Genomic DNA, 15,947 nt, shown 5'->3' with positions numbered 1-15,947 from the left:
GTCGTGCTGTCTTCGTGCACTTATGCGATGATTTTGGGATCGACTTCCTGTCCTCCGCCTCAGCTTTCATATCTTGCCGTCAGCGAACTATTCATATGACGGACACTAAATCTTCGTCCGCTGTCAATGCTCATAGCCTGTGTTTTGTCACGTCTACCGACTGTTTCATTCCCGCGGGCAATGAGCATATTCTCACACTGACTTCCGACACTATTATTAATGGTGATGTGTTCCTTGCACCGAGCGGTTACTGCATTTCTGGTGGGCTTAGCCTTACTCCTAGCCTAGTACGGCTTCAGGATGGTAGGGCGTTAGTCGCTGTTCATAACTCTACTTCTTCGCCGGTTGTGTTCTCCCAGGGCTCTACTCTGACATGGTTTACTGACACCGAACCTCTTTCGCTGGTACCGCTTCACACCGAATCACCACCTTTGTCTACCACAACTGATTATCACACTGCTGCCGCTGCTTTAACGGCCGCGATAAATCCCGATTTGACCACTGCGCAGAAAGAAGACCTTCTGGCACTCCTGCACAAACACAGAGCCTTATTTGGCGTCCACTCCAAGCTTCTGGGGCGCACTTCCGTCACAGTACATCGCATCGAAACCGAAGGCAGTTCGGTTGTACGCCACCGCCCGTATCGCGTGTCTTCCGCAGAACGGAAAATCATTGGGGATAACGTTGATGACATGCTCAAAAGAGACATCATTCGGCCATCCTCCAGTTCTTAGTCATCTCCTGTCGTGCTGGTTCGCAAGAAAGACGGCTCTGTACGATTCTGCTTAAATTATCGAGCCGTCAATAAGATCACGCGCAAAGACGTATATCCGATGCCAAGAATTGACGATGCCATTGACTCCCTCCAGGGTGCACAATATTTCTCTAGTCTAGACCTCCGATCAGGATACTGGCAAATCCCCATGCACGAAGCGGACAATGACAAGACAGCCTTTGCAACACCAGACGGACTTTACGAGTTCAACGTCATGCCATTCGGTTTATGTAATGGCCCTGCAACATTTGAACGCATGATCGACACAGTTTTACGTGGCCTTAAGTGGAAGACCTGTCTGTGCTATTTAGATGACATCGTTCTTTTTTCTACAACTTTTCGTCGGCACCTTGAGCGCTTGGACGAAGTTTTCACATGCATTTCCAACGCTGGACTCCAACTCAACACAAAGAAATGCCATTTTGCCAGAAAGAACATCATAGTGTTGGGCCATCTTATCAGCAAAGATGGCGTTCGACCAGATCCCGAAAAGCTTGCTGCCGTGCTTCGCTTCCCTCGCCCTGAAAATCAAAAGCAATTAAGAAGTTTCATGGACCTGGCATCCTACTTCCGCCGCTTCATCAGTCATTTTGCGGCCGTGGCGTCGCCGCTACACAAGTTGCTCACGTCGGGCACTGCTTTCCCTTGGACAGATGACTGCGAAATTTCTTTTCAATCCCTCAAGCAGGCATTAACCACCGACCCTGTCCTCTGTCACTTCGATGAGAACGCACCAACTTGCTTGCACACCGACGCTAGTGGCCATGGGATCGGTGCTGTACTTTTACAGCGTGATACCACATGTACTTACATTTGGCCACATTTTAAAGAGCATCGCAGCGTAAACATTAATCCGGAGTCCGCCCCTATGGCGTGCCTCACAATCCGATTGTGATTTTGACACGTATAGCCCCATGATCCGATGCAATTTTAGTACTTCTACCACGATGCGATCTACCATTTTAGGCAATGACAATGCTCAACCTTCCGAGAGGTTATGAAATATGGCGCACAACAACGCCTTAAAAACAAGTCTCCCTGCGTGTTCTGTGCACTATGCAAACAGCAGTGGTGCACGCTGGGTAACGTTTAACATCAACTGGCCACTCTCGTGTGAGACTAAACTTTGAAGAAATCAAGCTTGGCCGTCAATATTACCGATAATTATCGTGAATCAAAGCAACCAGCACAGAAAGCTTCGTTTACATCGATTCCCACAGTGCTTGGGATCTGCATAATTTTTGTCACTGAAAATGGTGAGATAATGGTATGCCACTTGCCACCTTCCCTTGTGCTGTCGGCCTGGATGAATCACAATGAAAAACGCTCCCACCTGCTACAACTGATGGCCCCTGATCATCGCATAGTGACTGGGCCGATGATGCAGGCGCTGTACCATCGAACCATCGTGTGCTCAGTAATTGCGAGCACTGGTGCTGTTCAGCCGAGGCTGCGTCGTCACCGTTTATCATGTTCTTGAACAACAGTGACGGCAACTCCGTCACACCTGCAAGCCATTTTTCTAAGTGAAAATTGAAAAGCAATGAATGACATGATCAGTGCAAAATTACTGGCACTGTAGCAGAAAAAGCCATCCGGGTCCCGGTGGCAACATCCAGTATTTGCTACGTATCTGTGCTATCCGAATCATGTTTCAACATGTAGGCGTCGGCGGCAGCGTCTCGCTTTCGCAGCTGATCGTCATGCCGCTTCTTGTGCCCCATTGGACCGCTCACGAGCCGGCTGTGATAATGCACCGTTGTTTGCACGACCCGGTGCCCTAATCTTTGCACCTTCATTTTAAATTTCTTTCAATAATCTCCCGAAGTAGGTGCTCCTCTTCACAATACTCTTCCTCTGTGCAAGGTCAGTAAGGTCATGAATAACATTTTTACGCTTGCAGTTTACGATTCTGATTAGTATGTTTCTTATTAGTATGATTCTTATTAGTAGTATTTGTAGTACTAGTGAACAAGTCAACTAACTTGCAGAGATTTTCCTATCGTTCTATGAGTACAGGCAAAGCATCAGTTCGGTACGTTCGCGCAGGTGGCGTGCTGTGAATGTCTTGCCTGTTGCAGCATCCAGAACAGTGACGATCTGGGCCTATCTGCTCTGGTGCGCTAAATCGTTGGCCTCCCTTACCTCACGGAGGAGCTTGATGTCGTAAACTGGGATACATAGCACAAGAGCGACAGAAGGAGGAAGCGGGAACACAGGACGAGCACTAACTTTCAACAATTGATTTATTGCAGCTGGTAAGCATATATATACTCACTGGGAAGCCATTGCAACAGGCATACTGAAGAGAAAAAAGAAAAGGAAAAGCAGTCATGTGACTACTATGCCAAAAAATTCAAGCTCTTCCCTAGATAAAAAAAATAGACGGCGTGCTAACACAAGCGTCACCTGCTCTAGCTATCTCAGCCGCTTCGGTAATTTCCCTTTTTATCTTATTCCTGTGGCGATAGACAGCAACAGTGTGTTTTAAGAGAGGGTTGCATGGTGCCTTTACGTCATATTTTCTACAATGGGCAGCCAGATGCCCATCTATTGCGATGCTCTCTTCTCTATTACTATGCTCCGCCAGACGTACGTTTAAACTTCTGCCTGTCTGGCCCACGTAGTACTTCCCACACGAAATTGGAATCTTATACAACACGTTACGAATGCATGCTACAAAAGGATCCGTGTGCGCGGTGGCGCTACCTAGCTTCCTTTTCCTCGTGGGACAGCTCAACACACTCGACCTCAAAAGTTTGTTAGGTGCTGTAAAAACAACGTTTATACCAGACCGTTGCCCTACCTTTTTAGGCTGTGGGAAACTTTATGAAAGTAGGGAATTACAGCCACCTTTCGTTTGTCCCTTCGCTCTTTCTTCTTTTGAGCTTTTATTGGTGCACTTTTGGAATACGCGTTGTTTAACAGGTACCGCCTCGTTATTTGAAATGATTTCAATATTAACATTCCCCCGGAAAACAAATCCTCGCAGGATCTTTTAAATAGCATAGCTTCGTGCGGTTTCATTAATATCAAGACTACGCACACTCGAGTATCACCAACAAGTTCAACTATTTTGGACCTTTTAATCACTAACATAGATACACACGTCATCGCTGCGGGTACAATCAGCAGCGATATAAGTGATCACTAACCGATATTCATGGCATTCGTAAGTTCTGAAACAGGAAACAAAACTGCTTGCAGCCCAAAGTTTGTCTACCAGGCTATAACGCAGTCATCACTGGATATATTTCGCTCCAAAATTGAAGATACTGAGTGGGAGCCTGTTTTCAGCGAAACCACTGTAGAAGCCGCGTATCTATAGAAGCCGCGTAGCTATGAACGTGTCGTTCATAAAGCTCTTCAATGTCCACTACAGCAGCTGCTTTCCGATGAAATCATTTAAGACGGGAAAACGCACACGAAAGCCTTGGATTAACCTGGAACTGAAGCGCATGATCACAGAAAAGCAAGAACTTCATGATTCCTTTTTGAGAACGCGTGACGTCAATACTTTGGCGACCTTTAAAAAGTTACGGAACTGTTTAAATGGTTTAGTAAAAAAAGCTAAAAAGGAATACTATGAGAACTTTTTCCAAACAGAATCGAATTGCCCACCTGATCGTATGTTGAAAATAATTAATTCCGTACTGGGCACAAGTTCAATGGCTAATGAAATACACGAAATTGTAATTACTAATAAATCACTGTCAGCGACGGCTCTGTCAGAACATTTTAGCAAATATTATGCGTCAGCACCAATCATCCATGCTCCTCGCACAGACATCTCCTACAGACAGGAAGGAAATGTTCGGGAAAGGGCATTTTTACAAACGAAGTGTATAAAACCTTCACTGCATTAAAAAACAGTAAAGCCACTGATATCGATAATATCCCGATAGCATCCGTAAAATATGTTATCGACGTTATCTGCCCTTGCTTGGTCCATATCTTCAACCTAGCGATTGCTTTATGGACGTTTCCTGCTAAAATGAAACGAGCCAAAGTGTCTGTCATATTCAAATGGGGGGAAAGAAACAACATCGAAAACTACCGATCAATATCTGGTTTGCCTATATTTTACAAGGGCCTTGAAAGGATAATTTTATGTCGACTGCATAGTTCTTTTTTTTTTGAAGCACGAAATTATGTCTGAATGCCAGCACGGTTTCACAAATGGCAAGTCGACTGAGTCTGCGCTCCTGGTACAAAAAGAAATAATTCTCTAAAACATTGAAGCGGGAAAGTTAACTCTTGGAATCTTCATTGATTGCAGCAAAGCATTTGATTCACTCTATCATGACACACTTTTAACAAAACTAGAAAAATACGGCATATGAGGTGTTCACTCACGTTTGCCGTCTTATCTCTCCGATCGACAGCAATGCGTAGTTACAGACGGTACTACGTCATCCTTTCGCCCATTACTGAGTGGCGTACCCCAGGGACGCATTCCGCGCCCCTTTTTATTTAATTCACATGTGAATGACTTACCTTCTATTGACAAGTGTACAGATTTTGTTTTATACGCAGACGACACTAGCCTCTTTGTTTCTTCTGATAACGAGTCAGATTTATTTTTACACACCAATAATGTGCTGTCCATAGCGCACGAGTAGTTCTTATGTAACAGCCTACAAATCAATCTAAAAAAATCAAAGGTCGTTGTTTTTGCTGCAAAGAACAGATCTGTGTCAAGCGGCGATTTAAACATAGGTTCCCATTTGCTTGATGCAGTACAGGAACACAAAACGTTAGGTGTTCTATTTTCTAGTCACGCGATGTGGAACTCACACATAGACCTTGTTGCAAGGAAATTGTCTGCTGCTTTATCTGTGCTATTTAGATGCCATCATATGTTCCCACCTCGTGTAATCTTTCAGCTTTATCATTACCTATTTCGGTCGCATATAAACTATTGCACCTTAGTATGGTCTACGAATACACAACGTAACATTAGCAGGCTGTTGCTGCTCGAAAAGAAAGCTATTCGTTGTATTCACAATGTTCACTATTTACATCCTACAAAACCGTTATTTCAAGAAAGCAGAATAATTTATGTCAAAGCTCTTTACGCATACCGCCTCCTACACCAATTACAATTTGCAGATAAAAAACATAGAATTCCTTAAAGATGTGCCAGCCCTCGTAGAACGAGCGAGCACCCGTGTAACACGAGGATCGGAAAAATGGAAGATAAGGCATCATCGAACAAAATTACTTTATGCAAACCCTGACATACAACGTATACGCACAGTTAAATCAACTGCAGAAGTGCGTAAATGGAGATACGGTTCTATCACGCATGCTACTGCGAATTATCTTTGTGTTTGATAAATTTCACCTGACTGTTCGAAATTTGTGAATTAGTTGATTTCCATACCTGTTCTGAATGTACAAATCACGTGTATAATATTTACATTTCTTGTAAGTTGCACATGTACATTATTTACTGCTGCTTAACTTCCTTTTCATTATTGCTTTTTATAATGTTCATTTTAAACGTGTAAGAGTATATATTCCCCTGGCGTTAGTGTTATTTACCCGAATTTCAGTGCGCTCGTAATGAGTATACGTGTATGTAGATGTATTCATGCCCAGGGAAGTGGATATGTAGCACGTGTTGTATTAATAAAGCTGCTTACGAAAGCTTATTGTTTGTATTACGGATGTGTGCGATGCTGATGTGCCTGGTGGTGGTCCCCTGGCCTCGTCAAGCTGTATGTTTACAGCTTTTTTGCCAGGGTGGCCCTCAAAACTGCACTTTGTGCATGTTGCAAATAAACTTGACTTTTTTATCATCAGCTCTCTGTGGATGACGAAAATATGACTCGAAGGCACCATGGTACCCTCTCTTAAACTCTTGTTGTCTATCGCCACAGGAGTAAGATAACGAGGGAAATTGTCGAAGCAGCTGAGAAAGCTAGAGCAGGTGACGATTGTGTTAGCCCCCGTTTAATTATTTATCTAAGAAAGAGCTTGAATTTTTTGGCGTAGTAGTCACATGACTGCTTTTCCTTTTCTTTTTTCCCTTCAGTGTGTCTGTTGCAGTGGCTTCCCAGGGAGTATATATATGCTCACCAGCTGCAATAAATGAATTGTTGTAAGTTAGCGTTCATCCCGTGTTGCTGCTTCATCCTTGTATCCCAGTTTATGATTGAACTACCAACAGGCCCAAACTTCTCTGTTAGAGCTTGATGTCGTCAGCAGACGACAAGCGCATGCGAGGATTGCCTATGGCTACAACACTCATGTTTGTAACGTTGCTTGCACTACTGAAGCGCCATCTAGAAATGCGCGCTCTCACCTTGGCGAGACTTCGCGATACCATTCTGCTAAGCACGCAACACCGACGATGCTAACTCGATTGAATTGCGTGCGCCCACTATACCCGCCATTATGTTTAGCGTTCTGCGCATGCGCATTGACGGCCCGCCATTTTGCAGCGTACGCAATGGTGTAGCGTACACTATGGTATGGCTCCGTGAGAATGTTCCTTGCGGCCAGGTGGCTCTCGACTTTTATTACCAACAAATTTTCCATATACAAGCAGTTTAAAGTTCAAACATCCTTGTAGCAGCGAACGTGCGCTGCCTAAATCTTGCTTGGTAACAGAAACAATACACGATTTAATGATGGTGCAGATTTAGTGCGTCATTTCTCTTAGCACATTGCGCTGGTTGCAGCGCAAGCAAGATATCGAATGTACCCTCCGTGGTTGCTCAGTGGCTATGCTGTTGGCCTGCTGAGCACAATGTCGCGGGATGGAATCCCGGCCACGGTGGCCGCATTTCAATGGGGGTGAAATGCGAAAACACCCGTGTACTTATATTTAGATGCGCGGTAAAAACCCCAGATAGTCGAAATTTCCGGAGTCCTCCACTACGGCGTGCCTCATAATCCGAAAGTGATTTTTGTACGTAAAGCGCCATAATTTGAACATAACGAATGTGCACCGTTTAACAGCTCCTCATGTGACCACCGTGCCGATGAAGGGCGGTAGAACTGATGTCTCACACTTTTTTTTTCTGTGCGTTTCGTTTTTAGAGAGATAGTGCTGTAAATGCAATGTCATTCGTTCTTGTTCCGGGGAGTAAAATTTGGGTTTAAATGATCTCCACATTGCGCTTCTGTCCAAGAGTAGGTGTAGGCAGGAAAATCCTTGCTCACACCCACACACAGAGATGCACCCTCGCACGCACACACACACTCAGCACCCTCTCTCCCCCGCATGAACACACGAACACGCACTCTCTCCCGCACGCATACAGGCGTGCGCGCGCACACACAATTTCTCTACCTCGCAGACACACATTCTCTCTCCCTCGCACACACACACGCAGACGAATTATCTCTCACCCTCGCCCATGCGCACGCACACACACACACACACATACAAAATACGCGCGCACAGATATTTATGCGCACACAAAAAAGCACACATTTTTTCTCACGCATGCATGCTTCAACATGAACACATACTTTTGCACAAGAACACATTCAGATGCGCCTATATATGCCTGCACAGCAAGCACGCAAGCGCACGCAAGCTTGCCACTAACACACGCTCAAACACTCATACACGCACTCGTGCTCATGCAAACGCAAATATGGAGCACACGCACTGGAGCACACACAGGCGCGCACACGTGCATTCAACAATACGCATACACGCTCAAGTGGCGTACACGCATAATCACTCTCAGTTCTCGCGGCTGCCTCGCAAGACCTGTGGGGGCAAACAGACTACATTGCACACCATCTACCATTACCGCTCCAAAGCCAGCTGCGATAAATCGGTTTTGGGTTTAAATTTGGCGCTTCTTCGACTCAATGTGCCATCTGCCGGAAGGGTGCAAAACGATTTGCTCCTGTCGTGTGACTTCCCTCCCACCCCTGAGCAACACACTACTTTAAAACAACACCAATGTTCCGACTGTAAGTGTCATAAATGCATGTGTTGTTGGAAGGGAGTGCCCTCTCGTTGTAGTAAGCGCCCGCAGTGTCCTTATAATTAGTATCGCTATAGTAAACACAGGATTTATTTGTAGTCTCCTTCTCCATCAAAGCAGAGGTCTCTGCTATGTTGAGGGACGACGACGCCACAGGTGTCGACGAAGTAGTCAATGCAGTTTTGTGGCACGTTGTCTTTCACTTGTTTTCTTGCCCATAGTGTGCACTCTATGAAGAGAAAACAGATAATACGAATGCGTGATGTTTTAGTTTCTTCCGATGAAAAAGTTTCAGCACGTGGCTCGTATTACGTCGTGTTTTGAGAACGGTCATGAGCTTCAAAAAAAAAAAAAAAAATCGTCGCTCAATAAAGCAGCCGTGAATAAGGCAATATTGGTGATTAGCAATGTTTGATGTGTGCAAGAAAACTTGGTTAGGCAGTTCTGAACGTGACTATATTTGAATAAACGTTTGAACGTGCGCTTTCCTTTAAGTATGCTGTGATAGTATTACTGTATTTGAGTAAATAGCGTCCGAAGTCTGAAGAATTGATCGCAGCAGTTACTTAAAGAGTAATTAATTTGAGATAGTTTTTGTAGTTTAGCAGAACGATCTAAAGGCTGTAATTTTAGTAATAATATGAAATGGCTTTATGGTTCTAAATATTATTTTTTATCACCACGTCAATATACACTGTAAAATTATGTCCAACAATCTAATTTTAACTTAATACAGTGGTCCTGCGGCGGCAAAATATCGCGACGCTGGAGTACTTATGTTCACCACTGTCCTTTCAGATTGGCGAAACAAAGCTTATTGCTATTTCGCCTACGCTTTATGAAATATTTTCTTACGATGACCATGGAAGTCCAAGTCCACTACATCACAGTTGACATAGTCAGTATAGTAAATTATGCCTTCTCTCTGAGTGGAATCTGAAAGAAATAACTACTTTCAGTTACGTGCTGGTACAAACGTATAGTAGGTATTCAACTATGAGTGATAGATGGATGAAGCACGTGAATGCGTGCCGCGCGCAAAAACCCAAGCGATTCGCATTATACGCATCTACTGTGAGAGAAAAACATACCCTCATCAAGGCAGATTATCCTCTCTGCTCCATCAGTACATACAATAGAATAATTGAATAATACCTAATTTATTCCCTCATGTAAATTCTTTGTACGCCAAATAACCTTCTCTTCCCTTGGAAAAACATCTTGCTATGCTTCAGCAGAACAATAACATTTAACCACATCACCTACCCACTCAACGTTACCTGAATAACCACCGAAATAACACATACGCGAGTCTGTTTTTTAAGCCACGTTTCCCTGGAGTTTCCTGTTGTTAATACCGACGGTGCTGCTTAGAGGGGGAACCGGGAAAAAGCATACTGCTGCTAATGTTCAGAGTGAGGCTCGCTGGTTAATGGTATTATGTTACAGGGTTACAGCGTTGCGTGGCTAGCGCCGCAGTGCATACGACTGTATGCGTTAAAGGCGACTGAATGATGACATGTCTGAAAAGGTAGGAAATTCATGCATCAGGAAAATGAATATGCCGACTATAATAGGTGGGGCTAGTAACTTTTACACGCAGATGTTACGATGTTGTAGAAAGTGTGTTTGAATTTCTTTCCATGCAATTTATGTTGTTTCATATTTTGGCACTTGAACTCAATCAGCTTCGCGAACAACCTGATATGATTCAGTATAATAATGACATATATAGCAGCGGATTTACAATCTTTTTTCAGTTGTCACGTGCGCCCGTTGGGTTGAGACACTATTGACGGTCACAGTATTCTCGCACAGTAATGACGGCAAGGAAAAACACTTCAGAAAGCAACGAATAAAATTGAAACTTTCATAGGTTAACGTCTGCCCTGAATTAAAAAAAAAGTCTAATTAAAAGAACAACATTATTGGCGAGCGAAATTGAGTGTTTTGAATTTAATTTTGCTGCTCAAATTAGAAGGCACTTACAAACATGCATAACAGTGCGACCGCTGTTGCTCATGACGATTCGAAAGCGTTCGACACAGTTGTGCTTGACAAGTGTAAAGTGATTAAACACACCTTTCTGCCATGTAACATGCAAAAACGTTCATCTACTTTAGATTACCGAAAGCACCCCCGAAAGCGCAGTAACCAGATTGCAACCACTCTCTGCTTAAAGTGGTCAAAAGAAAACAGTAAAACGATGCTTGCCATTAAGCCCCACTTTATTCCCTCATACTTTTATTTAAACGTAGAAATATGCCTGAAACCAAGAATATCTTTCCCTAAAGGGCTGCCGAAAATAGCGCTTCTACCTAGTAAGAATCATACTCTCTCTATATAAACCAAGCATAAGAGACATGAAGTATGCGTGAAATAAAGCAATCAATCAAGATATCACAGAACGTCCGACAGTTCGTTATTGTTTCTGAACTGGTTAAACGCTTGCGACTGTGACTTCAACTCTTAGATATGAAAAAGCCTACTATTGACTTCTTTGAAAATCCTGAGTCCGGTTTTGATGCTGACTGCATTTTTCTCTTCATTTGCTAAAGCTTCAGCCACTGTTTCTCAGAAGTCGTGTTCCGTGTAGCCTAATAACCTTGAAGTTAACCACAATTTCTCCACTCGATCAAAAAACAACCTTTAATACGTCATTCACCAGTAGATCGTCGCCAACAGTTGATCCTCATGTTCACATGTAACTTGCCATGAAAGGTCTCTCCTTAGGTCACTGGTCTTGGTTTTATTACCGACTTGAGAGGCTCTGCTCAAGTTTTTGCTATTCAATTATTACAGCGAAGCTACTAGCTTCTAGTTGGTCGGCATTTTTGGTGTCCGCGTCTTTTAGCGAAATTCCGGGCCGATGCCTGCAGCCATGCAGGTTTAGAGGTTGTAGCCCCGTAACTTCAAGCAAAGTGTAGCAAACATTCCCTACTTTCTTTGTAAGTACGCATACAACACACGGAACAGCTTACGCTTCCCTAAAGAACTAGGACAAAACCAGTATCCGAACCGTAGTATTGATGATAACGCGCCCCTGATAACATTGCGAAGCTCGTAGCGTTCCCCGAACACGCTTTCTGGTAAAGATTACTTTTGCACAAATTGCCACGGCCACGGCACCTTATGACGTGAAGAGTGCCGCCCCTAGTATTTCGCCTATGAAAACGCCATCCTAGAAACTGATTGAAATGTTGTTGCGGCACCGCTATGGGCGGCGGCGTGCTGTAAAAATTATGCCCACTACCATCACTAATAGAATACAGCATTGCATACCCCCTCAAAAGTTGTAGTAATGGTTTGCAAACGCCTCGCTGGACAACTACTTTCACAGGGCTGGGATGGCGGGCCCATATTTTTTTTTCAGAATACTGTCTATACTACCACAAGATGACGGCTCTTGACAGCTCGTGTAAACTATAAAATTAACATGACAGAATCTACTCTTGGTGCTATATCCGGCACATGAATCTCAATAACGATAATCTGAGCGCGTCTATTTATGCGTGTATCTCGACATTTAAACGCCCACATTATTGTGCTTTCTTATTTCGTCAATGGTAGCACAGTACGCTCTCTTCACTCCTACAGGTACAAAAATTTTATGCAAGCTATAACCTTCAATAAAACAACCACATCGGTTACATGACTAAAAATTCTGCGCGATAACTTCATATTACCCCGAATAGATTGAAACTGAAACTTCACGAAACCATTGCAAGATGTATAATTGAGCATGCCATGTCTATCTCGCACTGCATATGCTTTATTAGAACTCACTCTAACCATTCCAAACGCTGCATCTGGTTTCTTAATTTTTAATTATTTTCGTTACGACATTGTTACGTCTATGAAACAAGCTTGTAATCTATACAAACACTCATCAGTCCTCAGTCTCACGAGTGCGTCCGTTTCATAAAAAGCGTCTTTTTAACCGCACTGAACTCATCCGCTTGTTACACGTTGACTGTAAACGTCATCCCGTTTTGATTGCAGCTATTTTGATCATACTTATTGAACCAACTTGTCGCACCTATTTCTACCCGGGCTTCTTTATTAGAACAAATAGAAAAGGGAAGTAAACCTGCTTTTTTTTCCCTATCGCTAGAATTTTAGGCAGCAGTGCAGAACGCATGGAATTAAACTTTAAGGCTGCTCATATTTTCGTGTACTTCATTCAACCACGAATTTCTGGGAATCCTTCACTCATAATACTTATTTACACAAGTGCACGAAATAAAGTAATAAATGATAAATGCTTGCACAGAACAGCTTTGAGGGCGTCACGCTGTCGGGCAAGATTTAGTAATTTGGGTCTTGAGAACACGGAGTGTACAGCACGTGGGAGCATCCTGCACTTCTTAACGTACATATTTATTGCGCACGCTAAAAAGCAAAGTGTCACAACTTCTTAAATTATACCAATGATGATGAAGCAACATCTACTGGGCCCGAAATAAATCGGTGGTGCACGCAGGCACCAGATGGGGTCGTTCCCTAGTTACGGGACCCATATGTTTTCAGCAGCTCCTGGCCCCTGTCCGTCAGTGCGAGCTGAATCGGTAAGGCGGGGCTGGATTTCAAGGTCTCCCATCGCTCAAGGGGTTGGGGATTGGGGGTGTTGGGAAGGGGAGGAGGGGAGGTCTTGAGTTCTGTGCACTCTGCCAAGACGTGCGGCAGGATGCCCTTTTCTCGTCTGCAAAAAGGACAGAGCATATCGTATTCCGCAGGTTACATGCGCAAGCGATCCCACCTGCGCTCGACGCAGAATCGTCTGTTGTTGCCTGGTGAGGTTGGGGTGCGGTTCTGGCAGTCTGCACCTTTCCTCTCGGTACATCCAGGTAATGTCCCGAAAGCTGGTAACCGGGTGCGGCAGCTCTTCCGGCTCGTGCTCGGCCCGGATTGACCAAGATGACCGCGAACTCTTGGAATTGTAAGCTTGGACATTTGCTGTCTGTAGTTTTTGTAAGACGATGAAATTCTCAGTTTTGAAGACGTCGAATGCTTTCATACGTTATTTTGATCATTTTGAATAAATGTCACGTCGCACATTATCTGACGCACACATCAAAAATAAATACTGAACGTCAATCATAATTGCCATTTGTGCGTATAACACATCCCATGATAATGGTGCCACGAGCAATAAACAAGGCTTACCTGCACCTACGGTAAAGGTGACAGTACCCGGTGGTTCCCCGGCCTTCACGTAGAACGGGATCTCCTTCCTAAGAAAATATTAAATACCGAAACAGTGCATTTTTAAGCATTTTCTATGGCATATTGATTGATCTGCTCGATGCAGGGCTCTCCTATTTAGGAATTTATCCTCTTTTACAGCGAAGCTGTATATAGCTAGAATCCCGAAATATATTCATGGCGTAACGTCCGCACTACTTTCATCATTTATGGCTCAAATCCGTTATTCCAACGGCTCATAGCACCATAAGGCAGAGCTCACAAGAACGTAGCAGTGAAGCGACCAGCTCAGATTCTTTAGAATTACCCATACACCCTACAGAACAGCAGAAGTTTCAATAAGGACCAAGCTTAAAACAAATATCCGAACCAGATAATTGGTAATAAGGTGCTCCTACGCCTACATGCAACGTGAAGTACGTAGCGCTCCCGGCATACGTGGAGCATATTTTTGCTAAGCTGCTGCGGCGACGGCACCATGACTCTGCATACGAAGCTAGGAGTGACGTAACTACACATTCGCACGTAAAAGAAAAATCCGCCTAGCAACTGATTTGTGTTGCGACAGTGGTATCGGAGAGCTCCGTGTTGTGAGGACACCTGAAGGGGAGCGTACATACGAGGCGCGGCGGATTTTTCTCCTATCTAGTCCATTCTTTGTAGGAGCAGGAAATAGCAGCGCAAGCCAAGTCGCAGGCCACCAAAACCTCGTAGGTTAATAAAAACACGAAATGCATGTGGATGCCGCCACGTGAATAATTTCAACCTATGTAGCAATTGGTGCTCGTTGCATTTGCCGTTTACAGATTAGCTTTCCAACCGGCATTACGGCATAAATTGCAGACCATATTTTTGCACATATGTTTAATTATTTTCACATGATGTACCGGTTATGTACCGCATGAGTAGGTGCGATGGTAAATCTCACGATCACATTTATTTTTAAACTCCTGCAGGCAAATTATCATTACTTCATTGAAAAATTGAATGATACTGAATAACGACGTGATTCTTTCATGCTAGCTCAGATTGTTAGCGTGATTTCCTTCCTTTTCAGCGAATTCAATGTTCACACTGTATAACAGTTCACTCAGTTGCTGTGCAATAGTACTGATATAAGGATTTAATATGCAAACAGTCCTAATAGCGGGTGCTCAATGAACGACAACCAGCTTAATCAAAGTAAGTTGTGTGACACATTAAGATAAACTTCTTGTATTCTTTTGTGTTATTCTCAGAAAACACGAAGAACAGATGTGCCGACCGTGAGTGCACAAACCTCTCCTTTGCAAAATATATAGCGACGCTTTATTTCGCTGCTTCGTATGTGAGTTAGACTTAACGTATTTGACACAAGATAAGGCTACCTTGGCCTTCAATACATTTGCACTCTGTAAATATTTTTAATTTGATAGGGCATTATTATTTGAGGGGGGGTTCCAGCACCCGTTCTGCTCGAACCTGTTTTTGCGTAGCTCCGGATTTTCGCCCAGTTTGCTGGTTTGCCCCCGCTACTTGAACCCTGTTGTTTATGGACCGTTTTGGCGGTTAATAATCTCTACTAGCGCACATTTACAAGGTCCGTGGGCATCTACACCCTCCTGCTGCGTCGTCCAGCCCGAGTTCTTGTGCGGCTTCACGAGTGCGAGTGCCCCCGTGGCACTCGCCGCGTGGGCACGGAGCATCAAAGCTTCTGTCTGCTGCGTCGAGGGAGCGGAACATTACCGATGCAACTGCCATCCAAGTCAGGAGCATCTCCTTCGCGGAGACGAGTGCACCATGTGTAGGCGGTACCCTGAGAATGAATGCCACACGCATAGAGCACAATAGCCCTGCTGTCATGGTGCACACCTCGGGCAAGAGAACGACGGAAGCTACTGGCCTTCCATCGGAGGAAAATCTAATTCCTGCAGCGCCAAAAAGACCTCGCTCATCACACGGACTGCCCGCACGTCCAACGCGCACGGCTCTGGTGTCACCAACGACATAGTGGTACAAAGTAGTTATCAAGC

At 44.1% G+C, this 15,947-nt stretch overlaps 1 long non-coding RNA gene across 1 annotated transcript; it reads right to left on the bottom strand.

The window, feature by feature from the left end:
• Positions 1-8,683: 8,683 nt before the first annotated feature.
• On the bottom strand, positions 8,684-13,966 carry LOC140218790 (uncharacterized). The gene is made up of 3 exons (XR_011894977.1): positions 13,897-13,966; positions 9,586-9,666; positions 8,684-8,959 (listed from the first exon to the last, which is right to left on the bottom strand). It is a non-coding gene; the product is annotated as an uncharacterized lncRNA (long non-coding RNA).
• Positions 13,967-15,947: the final 1,981 nt, after the last annotated feature.

Source organism: Dermacentor andersoni, chromosome 6 (assembly GCF_023375885.2).
Source record: "Dermacentor andersoni chromosome 6, qqDerAnde1_hic_scaffold, whole genome shotgun sequence".
NCBI lineage: Eukaryota > Metazoa > Arthropoda > Arachnida > Ixodida > Ixodidae > Dermacentor > Dermacentor andersoni.
The sequence above is the reverse complement of the archived record's forward strand: the minus strand, read 5'-3'. Positions and strand labels throughout refer to the sequence as shown.